The sequence below is a fragment of the Natrix helvetica genome (genome assembly GCF_964273705.1).
Source record: "Natrix helvetica genome assembly, chromosome: 15".
NCBI classification, from domain to species: Eukaryota; Metazoa; Chordata; class Lepidosauria; order Squamata; family Natricidae; genus Natrix; species Natrix helvetica.
This window is the reverse complement of record NC_138565.1, coordinates 8,728,412-8,746,272: the sequence shown is the minus strand read 5'-3', so window position 1 is coordinate 8,746,272 and position 17,861 is coordinate 8,728,412. Positions and strand designations below refer to the sequence as shown.

The following is a 17,861-nucleotide window of genomic DNA, read 5'->3' as shown; positions in this document are numbered from 1 at the left end:
GGAAAGGAAGATCCTCGACCTTCTATGTTGGTTTTCCAAAGGTGGGTACCATGTAAGACCCTCCCCAGACATCTGAAACTCGTCAGTTGGATTCTCTGAATGGTCCCCTTGTCTTCCAGTAGAAACCGCTACAAGGGACTCTCTGCCAGGTCCCATAGATCCCTATCGGACACTGCCTTTCTGGTTTAGTGGGAGGCCTGGGCACGTTCCTCACTTTATAACCGTTTTCCTGCCTATCTTGTACTTTGAATTTCCTTCTTGGGAAAGAAAGGGGGGAGGGAATGGATTGAGGGTCATCTTTTACGTTTCAGCAAGCGACGCCTGAAAACAAGTTATTGCTTTCTCAGCTGGCACTTCAAAGGCCAATTGGGGATTGTATGGATTGAGGCAGGTATATGTAGGAGATGGTCCTGTGGAACCATCCACAGGATGGTTCTGTGGATGGTGGAGGTCTAAGTACAGCCCTGGGAGACTTTTCTGAAAAGGATGGTTTGCACAATTGCTGAATGAGAAACACCCTTTATACTGTATTTTCCAAGTTCCTCATAATGATTTCTCTCAAAATGGAATCAAATGTCGATTTAAAATCAGCACAGGCTGCATGCAGTCATTCTCTCCCTGCCATTTTAATTTCTTTCGATTAGAAGAAAGTTTACTCGTAAATCAAAATTTACGCCCCAGATCAGTTTCAACCGATTTCACAGTAAATTGAGATTATTTGGTAAAAGGTTAGCCCTACTTTTGGCATAGTTCATTCCCCCTTTCCCCATAGGCCACCCACGGTCCATTATGTCCCTCTATCACTTCTGCTCATTTTGTTATGGGAAGAAACCAGCCATGCTGGGAAATCTGGTTGGGATGTCCTTGCGGTGGGAGTAATTTCTCACGGGAAAGCGTTGCATTCCCCCAACCATTGCATTCCATCCCACTCCCTTTTCGTTATCCAGGTGGGAGTGAAATAGAATATAGGTGACAGTGCTAGTCAGTCTTGACATGCTAACCCCCGCCCCCAAGAAAGGTGGACCTGAAACAAAAATAAACATAAGTTCAAATTATTACTTATTATCTGTGTTTTCAGGTGGACAAAGAAGCTCCTTTGCTTCTCTCAAAGTCTCTCAAATTCAGGTAATCACGTTCTTTTCATCTCCACACCAAAATTGATGCCTGAGTTTGGAGATTAAGACTTGATTTAAAATGATGAACCAATAATTTAAAAAAACAGGAAACAGGGCTGAGTGTTCTGATTTTCTCCCTGCTTCCCTTTCCTAAGAAGGGCCCAAATGGACATTTTTTGGCCTTGGAATACAACTGATGAATTGGCTGCAAATAGAGGGAAGATTTCCCAGAGTCCAGGAGCCCTTTGGACACGACCTACCTCTTGGAGATTTCCCAGAGCCCTTTTGAAGTCTGACTAACCTCTTGGAGGGCATCTTCACTCTGATACCTGGCAGTTTAGCCTGCATGGATGAGGTCATGAAGCCTCAGAATTCTCTAAGAGATGATAGGCCTCCATTGGCATCCTACCAAAGGTCTCCTGCTCCTCCTTTTACAAGTACACCAATGTCAAGAAATTGTGTGCAGGAGGTGACCAAATCAATCACTGAATTTCCCCATTTCTCACAAAAGGCAGATTATTGTATGTAGACTGCCTCTGTCAAGGGAAGCTCGACTCATTAAATGTAGCTCTGGATGAGCTTCCCATCGCTTTTCCTTTCTTTTGCCATGCTCTTTTGTGTGTCCCATCATCCCAGGTCATCTCCCTCCATGATTTCTGCTTAGGTGAGACACCTTTTTGTGACTCCCAAAATAATAAAACAATTCAGTAGATAGAAAAAAAATCCTGTCCCCTTAAACAACTTCTGCCAAAGAAAATACTGCACAGCTTAAAGACCCTCTTTTACCCAAGTTCCAAAGGTTGAGGGATTCAGTAGTTAAGGAGACCAGAAAGAATCCAACTTGGATCATATCAAATGACATGATTTCCTTTTTCCACCAATGAGGTATTGATTTCTATGAGGAAATTCACTAGCAGGAACCATTGGCGGGAGATTCTCCTCCTTAGGTCCTATTTAACTGGAGACTCTCTCCTTTTGTGCATCAATTCAGAATTCTTATATCAAGGAAGAAGAATTGTCCTGCATCAAATAGAGGCAAAGTAGTTGCTATTTAAAAACACACTTGAGTGAGTCACATGTTGAGAGTTCATTCATTTGGATCCTAACTTTATTATTTCTGCAAATAAGGCAGAGAAGAAGATGTGGAAGAAAAGAGACTATTTGGAGCTCAGGGTTGGACTGAGGGGTCTTTGGAGCTCTCTGAGCCCCTCCCCCTTCCAGCCACGGTGACCCCTCCCTCCTCTCTTCCCCCAACAACAACCCTGTGAGGTGGGCTGGACCAAAAGGACCCTTGCTTTCTCCACCGGTTCGTACATCACTGGACCCCACTGGCTCCCTTTTATAGCGGCTATAAGGTCTCCACCCCAGAAGAGCCCCTGACCTCCCTCAGCCTCAATAGGGGGGAAAGGACTCCAAAGCCCAAAGGGAGCCCAACGCCCCCACCTCCGTGGGGAACCATAGCAACCAACCACATCACGCAGGCCTATGTGGCTCATTGGAGGAAGGCGGACACCGATTGCTCGCTCTGGGGACGTTGGCGATTGGCAGGAGGACCTTTTAAGGCGGAGCCTCCAAAGGAAGAGGCACGACGTCTGGAGGAAAAGGGCATGAAGCCTCCACTTCCGGAAAAGAACTGGCAACCAGGGAGCTGCTGGGAGGGTCTTTCTTGGAGAAAGGGGGCGGCCAGGGAGGGAGACGGGACGCTAGGAGGGAGGCCGTGTCCGCCTCCAGCATGGCCGGAAGGACCGTGAGAGGCGGAGGCTTCGGGCTCGGCCTCCCTGCGGGGAAGGGGACACAGCCGTGACCCTCCTCTCCTTTTCCCCTGCAGGAGGACGGAGGAGCCCGGCGGGGGAAGGAAGGAAGGAAGCGCCGCGTGAGAGGAGGAGGAGGAGAGCGGGTCCTTCTGACGCGCCCTAAAAAGTTGGCTTTTCCAGCAAGCTGGCCTGGCCTGTTAATTTTAACTCATTTTAAAATGTATTGTCTTATAAATTCGGCTTTTTTTTTTTTGGATATGTATTTAATTTCTTTTTAACTTTTGGGATGTGTGTTTTTTAATGTTGTACGCCGCCCTGAGTCCTTTGGGAGAAGGGCGGCATATAAATCCAATTTAAAAAAAAAGAATGTGGAAAGAGCTTTACTGATGGTGAGTCCTTCATCCACATCGAAGACTTCACATGTGGGAAAATGCTAAATATGCCTGAGTGTGTAAAGAGCTTCAGTCAGATATATGTCTGAGTAATTCAGCTGAATAATTTGTTTAGTCAAGTGTGATTAGACATACAAGGAATTTGCTTCCGGTGCAGAAGCTCTCTGTGTACACGCAAAGTCACAGAATAATGATAACAGAATAACAGCAGTGGATGGACCTTGGAGGCCTTCTACTCCAACCCTCTATTAAAGCAGGAGACCCTTCACCATTCCAGACAAGTGCCTGTCCATTCTTTTCCCCCCGTTTATTGTTTTTATATCAAACGTTCCATTTCTATATTGAACCCTCTATTGTCTAGGTACAAAGGTGTTAAACTATAAAAATCATGACAATCATTGCAGTCATATTGATATACAAACATATAGTAGATAATATCAATCATTATTGTAAAAAGTAATATCTTCCCTATTGGCATCAAGTGGATAACCAACAAAGTATTTACTAATCCACTTTAAATCTTTCTCATGTAATCCACATTTTCTCATATTTCCAACCATCTAACCTGTTTTTGTGGACTAACCATTTGTAAAACAACTCCCGTGTTGTCTTTTTCTTTAATTTTAACCTTAACCTATCCATTTCTGCACATTCCAATATTTTTAAAATTATATTCTCATCTCTGGAGGTTTCTTCATTTTTCCAGTATTGTGCGTATACAATCCTATCTGCTATTACAATATGTAGAATTACACGTATATTGCCTTTATTGTAATTTCCTGGTAGCATGCTTAACAAGAATATCTCTGGGTTTAGGTCTATGTGTTGTGTTATCAAAGCTTCCAGCCATATATGGATTTTATTCCAAAACTTCTTTCCTTTTGGACATGTCCACCACATATGATAATAAGAACTGGGTATTTGGTTACATATCAACAATTAACAGATTTATCTTTGTACATATTCGCTATTCTTGCAGGTGAAAACAGCCATCTCTACAACATTTTATAAAGATTATAGTTTCCATCCCATAATTTCTGCCATTTACCTAATTTATTGCATAGCCAAAATTCTTAGCCCAAGTTATTATTTTTTCCTCTTTAAACTTAATATATTTAATAATTAATTATATATAATTATATATAATTAATACTTAATTATTATATATCCTTTTAATTTGAAACAAGTGACTGTTCAGTCTATTGTAAAAAACATCTAGGGATGAAGCACCCACAACTTCTGCAGGGAAGCTGTTCCACTGGTTAATTGTCATATATTGGAACAATGCTATCATATCATCCCTAGTCCTTCTTATCTCTAGACTAGCCTTATCCAGGTCTTCATATCCTTTAGTTTCCAGGCCCTTAATCATCCCAGTTGCTCTTCTTTGCACTTTTTTCAATGTCTCAACAACATTTTGTAATGATGTGACCAAAATTGAATGTAGTATTCAAATGTGGCCTTACTAAGGTTTTATAAGGTGGTGGAAATAATTCATGTGATGTTGATTCTATGCCTCTGTTTACACAACCAAGTATTTCCCCAGCAAGAAACCCCTTGAGAAAAGGCCCAGAAGAGAGGAAGAGAAGGCTGAGGCAAAGTCTAAGAAAGCAAGTTGATTCACAGCAAGTTAAACAAAGTGTGTCATCCTTTAGATTCACATTTTAAGCTTCCTCACGAATTTGACATGACATATTAGCTCTTTTAACATGGGAATCTGCGCCTCTTTTTTAAGTTTTAAGAACGCATGTTTTCCCCTTCCTGACCAAGGCTCTTTATTTTAATATGTGAGAAGTTGCTTTTTCAGCCACTACACCACAGAGTATTCTGAGTGTCTAAATACACCTGCAACTTTCAAGAAAGGCACAAACCCAGCTGGGAAAGACTAAGACATCAATTTGTCACGTGTGGACTTTTATCTGGAATCAATGTTTTCTGCTGTTCAACTTCACAAGCAATCAGTGCACTTAATTGTTTGTTTTCAATTTTTATTAGTTTATCGTAGGATAAAATACAAAACAAAGAAAAATACAAGTTTAGGGTAAAATAGTGGAGGAAGAGAGAAAAGAGTATGGTAGAGGGGAAAGCATTAATTTCCTCGATTCCTTTAATGCAGTACAATAAACGACATAGCATTCAACTTTTTATTTTTATATAATACATAGTTTCTGTAGCATCAAATCGAATTGACAAAACCCCAAATCAACGTTGTTTTCCCACCTTAAGCACAAAATCCAAAAGTGGTTTCCAAGTAGAAACAAAATTATGTTCTTTAATCAGTCCGTTTAGCTGCCTCTGCTAACTCTGATCAGCTTTTGCAGCCGTTATTGTCCATTGAGGGAATGACAGTTTGGTCATTTGCTTACTGATGTGTCACTTGGACGGAATATTATATTTCTTTACCCTGTGAAAAAAAATGACCCTTAACAATTTTTCCTTTGCTTCAATTACTTGGTGATTTGTATTTGCATGTTCAGGTGAGCAAAGAAGATACTTTACAAAGGTAAAAGTCTCCCCAAAGTGGAGGAAATTCATCTCTTTTCAGCTCCAGACCAAACTGGGAGCGCCTGGCTTAAAAGCAACAATCCCATATGATTAAAAACGATCAAGGACTAATTAAAAGGAAGAAGGAAGGGAGCTGGGTGTTCTCTGGAGCACATCTTCACCCACCTCCCCTTTCCTAAGAACAGAAATTGAATTTAAGATTTGGAATACAACTCTGATAAATGGGCTGCAAATAGAGGGAAGCTTCCCCAGAGCCCAGGAGACCCTCTGAAGACTGACCAACCTCTTGGGTGGCATCTTCACTCTGGCAACTGAGAGTAACTGGCAGTTTAGGCTGCATGGATGATGTCATAAAGCCATCAGAATTCGAAAGCAGATGACAGGTGCCTATCAAACCTCCCCTGCTCCACCTTTTCTACCTGTAACAATGCCAGGCAAATGTCTGTAAAAGGCAAGGAGACAAATCACTCAAACTGCCCATTTCTCACAAAAGAAGATCCAGATTGCTGGATGTAGACTGCCCCTTTCTAGGGAGGCTCCACTAAGACTCATTTATACATCCTCGGGTCAACCTCCCATCGAATTCCCTTTCGGTTGCCATGTTGTGTTTCGTTCCATCATCCCAGGTGAGCTCCCTCCATTATTTCTGCCTGGGGGCTGAAGCCTCGTTCACCCAAAGGCCTCCAGAGAAAGGATGGTGAGACGTTTCTGGAGGCAGAAATTCTCTCCCCGAGTTTTGAACTTCAGGCCTCATTTCTCTTCCAGAGATCCAGGCCAAGAAAAGGAATTCCAGCCTCCCTGGAACAGATTCTGCCAAAGGAAATACTGCATAGCTTAAGGGAGGGAGGGGGGGCACCAGAAGAAGGTGGGCGGGGGTCCCAGAAGAAGGGCAAGGGTGGGAAGAAGGAAAGGGAGGGGATGGGGCAAAGAGAGGCAGGGGGTGGGGAAAAGGAGAGGTGTGGGGAGAAGGAAAGGGTGGAGCAGGGGTGGGGGGGTGAAAGAAGAGGGGTGGGGGTCCCAGAAGAAGGGCAGGCGTGGGGAGAAGAGGAGGGGCAGGGGGTGAGAAGGAAAGGGAGGGGATGGGGGGAAAGAGGCAGAGGGTGAGGAGGAGTGGGAGGGAGAAAGAGGAAGGTGGGGGGCACCAGAGGAGGGGCACGACAGACGACACCTTCCCCCCCCCCGTTCCGCCCCCTCCCCTCCTTAGGCACTTTCCGGGGGTCAATCTGGACTCCTCTCCCCCCCAATTAGGTCTCCCCTCCGAACAACCCTGCGAGGTAGGCCTGCAGAGGGAAGGCTGCACATCCGCCCCCCCCGTCAGAGCAGCCCCGTCCCGAAAAGGGATAAGGTTGGAGGGAGGGACGAACTAAGGCAGGAACGGCGGATAGGCCACGCAGGGCGGAAGGGAGCGGATGGGAAGAGCCAGCAACAGAGGGGCGGAGCCAAAGGGGGGAGGAATCCAGACGCCGAGCGGCCAGAACGGCACGCCAGTAAGGAGCGAGGGGCGGGGTCACAAAGCGGGCACCGCCAATGGGATGGCGTAGAAGGCGCCGCATGCAAATTTGCTCCAGCCCCGAAGAGAAAGTTTTCTTCGCAATCGGAGAAATGGACGCGAGCGACAGGGGAGGAGAGGAAGCGGCCTCGCCCAGAGTTACGCAATCAGAGGAGCGACAGAGAGACGTGTGAGATTAGGCGACGGAAGTGCCCGGATGCAGGTAGGACGCGCGGACTGGTGTGAGTCGTAGACTGAGAGGCTCTGCGGTCAGAAGAGTCCTGGGAGGGAGGCCCCTGGGAGGCGGAGGTTTCGGCCTGGGTCTCCCCTGCGGAGAAGGGAAAGCAGCTGTGACCCGCCCCCCTCTCTCTTGCCTGCAGGAGGACGGAAGAGCCCGGCGGGGAAAGGAAAGAAGCGCTGCCCGGGATAAGGCCCTGGCCGGTCCCGGCGCGGCTTCTCCAAAGGACAGCGGGGAAAGGCCGGGACGCCCCAAGGCTGCAGGAGGGATGAGCCCAGGGGGACCCCGGGAAAGGGCGCTGCTTGGAGGGCGATGCTCGGGAGTGGAAACGGGCGGAGACCCCGAGATGGTCCTGAAGGGCGGAGGGTCCTTCGGAAGACCCCAGAATCCCCAAAGGATCCAGGAGGAAGGAAAGGTATATCAGTGCCCGGAATGTGAAAAATCCTTCAACAGAAATGGAAATCTTCAAAGACACCTAATGGCCCACAAGGGAGAAAGCCCTCATAAATGCTTTGAGTGTGGAAAGAGCTTCAGTCAGAGGAGCAAACTTTATTCACATCAAAGGATCCACACAGGAGAAAAACCTCATAAATGCCTGGAGTGTGGAAAGAGCTTCAGTTGGAGGAGCAGCCTTTATACACATCAAAAGATCCACACAGGAGAAAAACCTCATAAATGCTTGGAGTGTGGAAAGAGCTTCAGTCTGAGGAGCAACCTTTATCAACATCAAAAGATCCACACAGGAGAAAAACCTCATAAATGCCTGGAGTGTGGAAAGAGCTTCATTTTGAGGAGCAACCTTTATCAACATCAAAAGATCCACACAGGAGAAAAATCTCATAAATGCCTGGAGTGTGGAAAGAGCTTCAGTCATAGCAACAGCCTTTATGAACATCAAAGGATCCACACAGGAGAAAAACCTCATAAATGCCTGGAGTGTGGAAAGAGCTTCCGTCAGAGGAGCAGCCTTTATGAACATCAAAGGATCCACACAGGAGAAAAACCTCATAAATGCCTGGAGTGTGGAAAGAGCTTCCGTCAGAGGAGCAACCTTTATCAACATCAAAAGATCCACACAGGAGAGAAACCTCATATATGCTTTGAGTGTGGAAAGAGCTTCAGTCAGAGGAGCAACCTTTATACACATCAAAGGATCCACTCAGGAGAGAAACCTCATAAATGCCTGGAGTGTGGAAAGAGCTTCACTCTGAGGAGCAGCCTTTATATACATCAAAGTAGCCACACAAGAGAAAAACCTCATAAATGCTTGGAGTGTGGAAAGAGCTTCAGTCTGAGGAACAGTCTTTATACACATCAAAGGATCCACACAGGAGAAAAACCTCATACTTGCCTGGAGTGTGGAAAGAGCTTCAGTCAGAGGAGCAACCTTTATAGACATCAAAGGATCCACATAGGAGAAAAACCTGATAAATATCTGGAGTTTGGAAAGAGCTTCAGTCGGAGGAGCCACCTTTATATACATCAAAGGATCCACTCAGGAGAAAAACCTCATAAATGCCTGGAATGTGGAAAGAGCTTCAGTCGGAGGAGCGACCTTTATAAACATCAAAGGATCCACTCAGGAGAAAAAGCTCATAAATGTCTGGAGTGTGGAAAGTGCTTCAGTCATAGGGGCAACCTTTATAAACACCAATGGATCCACACAGGAGAAAAACCTCATAAATGCCTGGAATGTGGAAAGAGCTTCAGTCGGAGGAGCCACCTTTATAGACATCAAAGAATCCACTGGAGAGAGAAACCGAATATATGCCTTTAGTGTGGAAAATGTTCAGTAGGAGAGAAAGTCTGTATGGACATCATTCACACAGGAGAAAAACCACATAAATGCTCCTCTGTTGCCAAAAGTATTCACTCACCTGCCTTTACTCTCATATGAACTTACTACAAGTGAAGTCCCATATCTACGGCCCTCACTTATGGCACGCGAGCCAAAAAAGGTACGCCATCGCTTATGTATTCTATGTGGGTTTTGCAAATGTCCATACCATGTAAGACCACCTCCAGATACCTGAAACTATTGTCAGTTGGATTCCCTCAATGGTCAACTCTCTTTTTCTACTGTAGGGGGTATAAAATGAAACCCAGTTTTGTGTCCTGGATTCCCTCTTTTCATTGATGGAAATCTCTTTGCTACAATTTTCTCATAAATTGCCTTTAAATAATCATCCCACTCAGATCCTAATTGAAGCAACTGTTCCCTGGTTGAATCTAAGGCTAATTTGGCCTTTATTGTTGTGTGTTTGAAAGAGATTCTCCCTGTCATTGTTTGATACCATCTATTCTATGTGGGTTTTGCAAATGTCCATACGGTGTATTTCACACCTCTGTCAACATCAAAGAATCCACACAGGAGAAAAACCACATAAATGCCTTGAGTGTGGAACATGTTTCAGTAGGAGAGGAACTCTGTATGGACATCATTCACACAGGAGAAAAACCACATAAATGCTACTCTATTGCCAACAGTATTCACTCACCTACCTTTACTCGCATATGAACTTACTACAAGTGAAGTCCCATATCTAATCCTAGGGTTCAATATGACGTTGGTCCACCCTTGGCAGCTATAACAGCTTCAACACTTCTGGGAAGGTTCTCCACTAGGTTCAGGAGTCTGTTTATGGGAATTTTTGACCATTCTTCCAGAAGCGCATTTGTGAGGTCACACACTGATGTTGGACGGGTTTACGTGGGCTACCACTTCGTGGCTGAGTTGCTGTCGTTCCCAAACATTTCCATGTTCTTATAGTACAGCTGACAGTTGACTGGAATATTTAGGAGCGAGGGAATTTCACAATTGGATTTGTTGCACAGGTGGCATCCATTCACAGTTCCACGCTGGAATTCACTGAGCTCCTGAGAGCGGCCCATTCTTTCACAAATGTTTGTAAAAACAGCCTGCATGCCAAGGTACTTGATTTTATACACCTGTGGCTATGGAAGTGATTGGAACACTTCCTGATTCTGATTATTTGGATGGGTGAGCGAATACTTGTGGCAATATAGTGTATACTGAGCGTAGAAAGCTCCATCGACACCAAAGAATTCACGTTGGAGAAAAATGATGAACATGCCTGACTGTGAGAAGATCTTCAGTCACAGTGTGCATTTAAGGCATTGGATTTAATCGCATATTCAATTTGGCCAAGTGTGAATGGACAGGCTAGGAATTCGTCTTGAGTGCACAAGCTCTCAGTGTACCTACAAAGCAACAGAATAAGGATATTCATGATAATAATTGTAATAATTCCAATTGGGGGGTGGGTGAGTAAAGAAGATATTAAGAAGGGTAATTAATAACTGCCAAATAAGGGACTGTCTCAGGCTGAATAATAAAGGACTTTTTCAATTGTACGTGTTGTTTCAACCTCCTGAAATTGTACTTTTTCAGAAGAGACTTAGGTTGACTCATGATGCCGTTTCCCATGTGAATGTTCTTTTAATGCAATGCTCATTTCAGTTGTTATGCTTAATACTATGGGATGTTACTGTACATGTCTTTGATGTAAATGCAACTTAGCAGGATGATTTCTTCCATGCAATCAACTCTCTTTTTCTACTTTTTCTATTGTATGGAATATAAAATGAAACCCAGTTTTGTGTCCTGGATTCCCTCTTTTCATTGATGGAAATCTCTTTGCTACAATCCTTTAATAAATTGCCTTTAAATAATCATCCCACTCAGATCCTAATTGAAGTAAGTGTTCCGTGGTTGAATCTAAGGCTAATTTTGTGGGAACAAGGTCACCATGGTATGTGTGCAGATCAGTTTTCCTGATTGGAACACATATATGGAATTTGGGACTGGAATAAATTGAGTAGTAAATGCGGGTTGAGATGGATGCCCACTGGGAGATCCCAAATTAGAAAGCTATGCTTGCAAAGCTAAAGTAATATCGAAACCATCTTAACAGGGACTTTCAAACTGAGGAAGTAACAGCTTGCAATGTAGAAAATGTAGCTGCACTGTGTATATTTCTGCATATCCTGTTCCAACCACATAACCATGAACTGTATGTTTCTATGACTTGCCACACCTACACAGGAAACTATTGTGTACGATTCGCGGAACCCTGCCCTCTTTTTTACCCTAATAAAAAGAGCTCCCTGAGACTGTTCGGGGCGGCGATTTCATCCCGAATGGTGTCACAGCCTTCTTTTCATGTGTCTTGCCCCCGGTATGAGAGGCAGCCTCAAACCGGGCCAAAATTCCCTCAGGTCGCCACTGCTAGTGGGGCCCCATGGGATCACCGCAACTGGTGACCCCGACGTGATTCGGCTCAGCGTGCCTTGGGAAGGACGCTTCGGACTGTCTGTACTTACTCGCCTGGGAACGGCCGCGCGCATTTCATCTCAATCGGGACTGAGACGATTCGAGACTCTTCGGTAAGTATAGGCAGAAAGTTTTCTCAGGATCCAGCTCAGCACCTTTCACGAACTGAGAGAACTAACCGATCCTCTTTAGCTGCCTTTAGAGGGCATAAGACCATCCCTCGCATCAAAAATGGAGACTAAAATTGCCTCAAATGGAGGGAAATCTCTCCCTCGTTTGAAGAAGAAAAAAAAAAAGTAATTAATTGGCCTTCTGTCTTAATCATGGCAAACTCTTACCAATAAACCAAAACAATTGGCTGATTTTAAAAATAACCGGAAAGTCCTGCCCATGATATCAAAAAAGAATTTGATTTACCTTCTAAAATACATTTGGCAGATATGATTGAAGTGTGTCAGGACATAAGAACATCTTCTTATAAAACTAATTTGTTAGTAGCTGCTTTATTGCAAGGCAGCAAACCTCAAGAAAAGCGTTATTTTAAAAGAGAGTGTAAAAATCCAAGGAGGGGCATGTCTGTAACATCTCGCCCTCTCTTTCATCAGGGATCAAAACCCTAGTACAAAAATGATTTATGTGTCCTCGGAAAAAATACAACTCTCGCTTTCCCTTTCCTGACTTCTGCTTTTGCTATCCTCCCCCTCTGTGCATTTAATTTCTTTTGACTTACCGTTCTTTGCATCTATAATGATAGTGTGTAACATTAATGTGATTATATTAATTAATTGCTGGCCAGCAAAATGAATGTGCTTTTGCCTTGAGGCAGGCCAACTCAGACAGTCGTTAAAGGGCCCTATCACTTTTGTGATTAAAACTACTGCCTGGGTTTTCACTGCTTTGGGGGTAAGCTAGTTCATTGAAATAAATTTAATGACTGATTTATTGCAAAAGAAATGTAACTATAGGTGTGAATGAGTGTGTATGTAGTCAGTATTGGATGCTTGAAATGTAAGGTTTGTTGGCTGAAAAAGCAGAGCGTGTTGTGTTAAAAGAGGTGTTTTTGAAACATTTTTTCCTTTCCTCTCACCCCCCTCTTTGCCCCTGGTGAGAAGGCAGGAGGAGGGGGGCTGTGTTCTTTTCACCATTTTTTTTTCTTTTCTCTTCCTGCCAGCCGAGAAAGGTGGGGTAAAGGGTGATATCTGATGCCTGCATCTGAAGTTTTAATTCAACTTTGCTTTTTGGAAAATTTTAATATTGACTCAATTATTTTATTTAGATTGTTTGTTTTATTTTTGAAGCTGTTTTTGTTCCTCTTTTATGTTTTTATGTTTGCGCGCACCTTGTATGTTTAACAGATGTCACGTTTGTTTGTTTAATTGTTTGTTGGTCTGTTGTTTGTTTGTCTGTCGGCAGCGCTAGTTGCTGCCCTATTAGGAATTCTTACAGAGATGACTTAGAAATTACAATATGTAGTCAGAGAGAGTGAGTAACATTTTTGTTTGAATCCAGCTCAGTTTACAAGGAAATCTAGAAAGACAAATTGATAATGAGGAAGTTTCTCTGAAATTGGCTTATGAAAATACTAATAGGGATTGTCAAAAGGTTCTTCAACCTATAGCAAATCGTCCCGGGGTTACTTTAGCTGATTTCCTTCAGGCTTGTCGCATCGTGGGCACAACTGACCACAAGATGGGGGCTCTTGCTGCTGTGTTGCAACAAAATGGCGCGTTTCCTGCTTCTTCTTCATCTGCTTCTTCCCGCCCTACCGGAAATTGTTTAAATTGTGGGAAACCTGGTCATTTCAAGGTTTAGTGCCGCGCCCTTGGGGGCGGTGCAAACAGGAACAATCTACAAAGAAGCTCCAAACCAAAAACTGTACCTTTCCTCTGGAACTCTCCTTTCAACCCTTTAAGCAAAAAATATCTCTCTCCTTCTATTGAACCTACCTTGCTGTCCTTTTTCTTTCCCTACAAACTCTTATTTCAAAAAGACAACACTCCTTTCATGTTTCTCACATCAGAAGCCATCAGCCTTTTCAAAGGCATTTATGAAACAATTTGATCTCTCTTCAACAGAAGCGGCTGCAATCATTCAACAATGCCCAACATGCAGTCGCAAGCACATTCAGTGCCTATGGGAGTAAATCCCAGGGGCACTGAATCCTGACAGATCTGGCAAATGGATGTCACCCAATATGCTTCATTTGCCCCGTGGAAATATCTACATGTTTCCATTGACACTTATCAACCACTGCATTCGTACCTTTGCAATGTTGGGACGCCCAATTGAACTGACACACAAACATGCCCTGAATAAATCAAAAGAGGAAAAATGCCTCGGCCTCCCAGCCCTGCAAAACAAAACTCAACCCTTGTTTAATTTACTTTGAATCAATTGAATTTTTCAATTTCTAATTCGACCGCTTATCAGAGGCATTTTCAACAAAAAACAAGTTTGCCTCTTCATCTGGTATATTTACACCAATTACCAGACAAAACATGGTTTAGGACCGATTACTTTAATTACTTGGGGGTGGGGCTAGGCTGCTGTGTTTACATCTACAGGGTCCAGCCAAAGATGTTGTGCCACCAACCCCTGACTCCTATCCCAGAGATGGCAACGGTGACTCTACACCAACCCGATCCTGTCATGCCAGTCATCCAATGACATGGGGAGATATGAAGAATTTAACCACCAAAGCGCACCCGAGAATTTGTGTGCTGCAATTTTTGTGTTTTATTGATAATGACTGTATTTTGAGCTGTCATATCACCCAGACATTCGCTTGAACAACACATGAAACAAGACTTATGGGTACAGCTTGCATACATCACACAAACTGATGCCTTTTGTTTGTCTGAAGTGTATATATGGAAAATTTGCTTTCTACATGTTTAATCCCAAAACCACATCTCACGTTGGCCCAGGGTCAGGTTTATGCCTTGTATAGACAACTGCAGGGATATCCCTCTCCTGATAATAGTCCTTTTCTAGCCCTTTGTAAGAAGATGACTTTACAAACCATCACACTATGAACAAAACTTACTCAGTGACACTTTTTATCTCATTTCCTGCGGAATTGTGCATCAAACGGAATAATTCTGCCACAAGGAAGCTCTCCAGCATTACAGAACCTGCACAAAAATCCTTCCACTGCCTGGCACCTGCCCTGAGAAACCATGGTCTCCAACAATCCTGTGCAAACATGGAAGGGGATGGACCTCTCTGATGCCTTTAGTGGATGGTGGCCAAAATTGCCTGGTTTGCAAACTGTAGTTGCGCTTATTGGAATGATTGCTTTAGGCTGCATAATATTACCCTGTGTTTTGCCAATCTTTGTTCGTACTATCTCCAATAGTTTGTCATTATTGGCTGAAAAAAGGGTAACAACACGAGTTTATGCGTTGCTACACACTCATGGCTCCTATCAAATCCTGCCTTAGGAAGATGAGGTGTCTGCAAAAGTTCCCCTCACCTTAAACAGTGAGGATGAGAACAAGGACACCACTGAACAAGCCTCTGGCAGCATCCCCTCGCTCACTGCACCCTTCACATTAACCAACTGAGAAGGGGACGAAGAAGAGTGTCTTTAAAAAACAAAAACAGAGGAGATGTGGGAACAAGGTCACCATGGTATGTGTGCAGATCAGTTTTCCTGATTGGAACACATATATGGAATTTGGGACTGGAATAAATTGAGTAGTAAATGCGGGTTGAGATGGATGCCCACTGGGAGATCCCAAATTAGAAAGCTATGCTTGCAAAGCTAAAGTAATATCGAAACCATCTTAACAGGGACTTTCAAACTGAGGAAGTAACAGCTTGCAATGTAGAAAATGTAGCTGCACTGTGTATATTTCTGCATATCCTGTTCCAACCACATAACCATGAACTATGTTTCTATGACTTGCCACACCTACACAGGAAACTATTGTGTACGATTCGCGGAACCCTGCCCTCTTTTTTACCCTAATAAAAAGAGCTCCCCGAGACTGTTCGGGGTGGCGATTTCATCCCGAACGGTGTCACAGCCTTCTTTTCATGTGTCTCGCCCCCGGTATGAGAGGCAGCCTCAAACCGGGCCAAAATTCCCTCAGGTCGCCACTGCTAGTGGGGCCCCATGGGATCACCGCATAATTTGGCCTTTATTGTTGTGGGTGTGAAAGAGCTTCTCCCTGTCATTGTTTGATACCATCTTTTCTATGTGGGTTTTGCAAATGTCCATACGGTGTAAGACCACCTCCAGATACCTGAAACTCTTGTCAGATGGATTCCCTCAATGGTCCCCTTGTCTTCCAGCAGAAACCCTCTCTAAGGCCAACAAAGGTTTGTGAGATACCAGCCATATTCTCAAAAAGCCTCTATCCTTTTAGCCTTAAACACCTGGCTTTTCTCCAGGCACTGGGAGATCAGACAATGAGAAGTTGGACGGATTGACGCCAATCTTTTAACAAGCCTCAGTGCCATGCAGGCGCCCTCTGGCTTCTTTAAGAAGGCATCTTTACTGTGATAACTGACAGTAACTGTCAGTTTAGCCTGCATGGATGAGGTCATGAAGCCACCAGAATTCTGTAAGAGATGACAGGCCTCCTGTGGCATCCTACCAAAGGTGACCTGCTCCACCTTTTACACATACACCAATGTCAAGCAAATGTCTTAGGAGGTGAAAAAAGCAATAAATCAAGTTGCCCATTTCTCACAAAAGGCAGATTTTTGTATGTAGACTGCCTCTGTCAAGGGAAGCTCCACTATTAACGTAGCTCTGGATGAACTTCCCATCACGTTCCCGTTCTTTTGCCATGCTCTTTTGTGTTTTGTTCCATCCCAGGTGAGCTCCCTCCATGATTTCTGCTTAGGTGAGACACTGTCTCCTGCATCCCAAAGTAATAATAATACTTTATTTACAGTCACAGACCAAACACGAACAGTACAAAAGAGACACAGCAGCCAGTCACCAAAAGCCCAACTAAGGGAGGATTCAGCTCTCTCCTCTAATGGTCACAGCTCTCAAGACAAACCTGGAAACCTGAGAGGTGATGTACGAGGAGACATCCCCAAGGCAATGCACATACAGATCACAGCCATCAGGACCAGAGGGGACGATTTCGGGAAGAGACAGTAACCTAGATCTGTCCGCGCTATACATAGGGCAAAATAGAAGGACATGCTCTGCTGTCTCAACCTCAGCTCTGTCAGAAGGGCATAGCCGCTTATTAATCGGGAGCCTCTTGTAACAAGAATCCAGAAGTGCTGAAGGCAAGACATTGAAGCGAGCTAGGGAAAAAGCTCTTCTATACTTGGGAATGGTTAGGGTATAAAAATAGGAAGCCATCCTCAATCCATAGTTATTAACTTGGTTGAGAGTCAGGGGGGAGCAAGTTTTATTGGCTCTGGCTCGTAGATATTGTAAATCAATGTCCACGAGCCGTTGGACTATCCTAAATTGGGCATCCTTGAGGTCGTAGTTTCCCAAGGCATCCTCCGTGAAACCTAGCAGATGAAGTTTCTTCAGCAGCTCTTTCTCCCAGCGAGAAATATGGGAGTCTGTGAACACCAAGGAGAGGTAGCTGCCAGGAACTGCCAGAAAGAGCACCCAAAACCACCATTTAAAGGTGTTTATCCAGGCCATACATTCCACCTATCGAATGCCTAGTTCCAGGTATATCGAGGCAAAACCAACACAAGGGGGAAGACCCAGAAGTTTTCTAAGGAAAGCAGCCTGTGCTCTTTCAATGCAGTCCTTGAAGCCCCGTATCCATATGGGAATGCCATAAAGAGTTTGGGCCAGCATTTTGGCTTTGTAAATACGTAGGGCAGAGGGAATGAACTGGCCACCCTGGGTATAAAAGAATCTTAAAATCTGCTAGTGACTACAGGAGGCCGAGTTCAGCACCTGGGTTCGATGTCTAGTCCAGGCACCAGTGTTCTGAAATTGGATACCTAGATACTTAAAATGGAAAACCTGCTTAACAGCATTGCCACTGATATCCCAGTAATATAATTTCTGGGCTCTAGTAAACACTAATACTTTTGATTTATCATAGTTAATAGTCAAATGGTTTTCAGCACAGTAA

At 44.1% G+C, this 17,861-nt stretch overlaps 1 protein-coding gene across 1 annotated transcript in view; it reads left to right on the top strand.

Annotated features, from left to right (window-relative positions):
* LOC309399629 (uncharacterized protein) overlaps positions 1 to 17,861 on the top strand; it is a 234,878-nt gene that overhangs the window by 74,628 nt on the left and 142,389 nt on the right. The gene's annotated exons all lie outside the window — the stretch shown is intronic.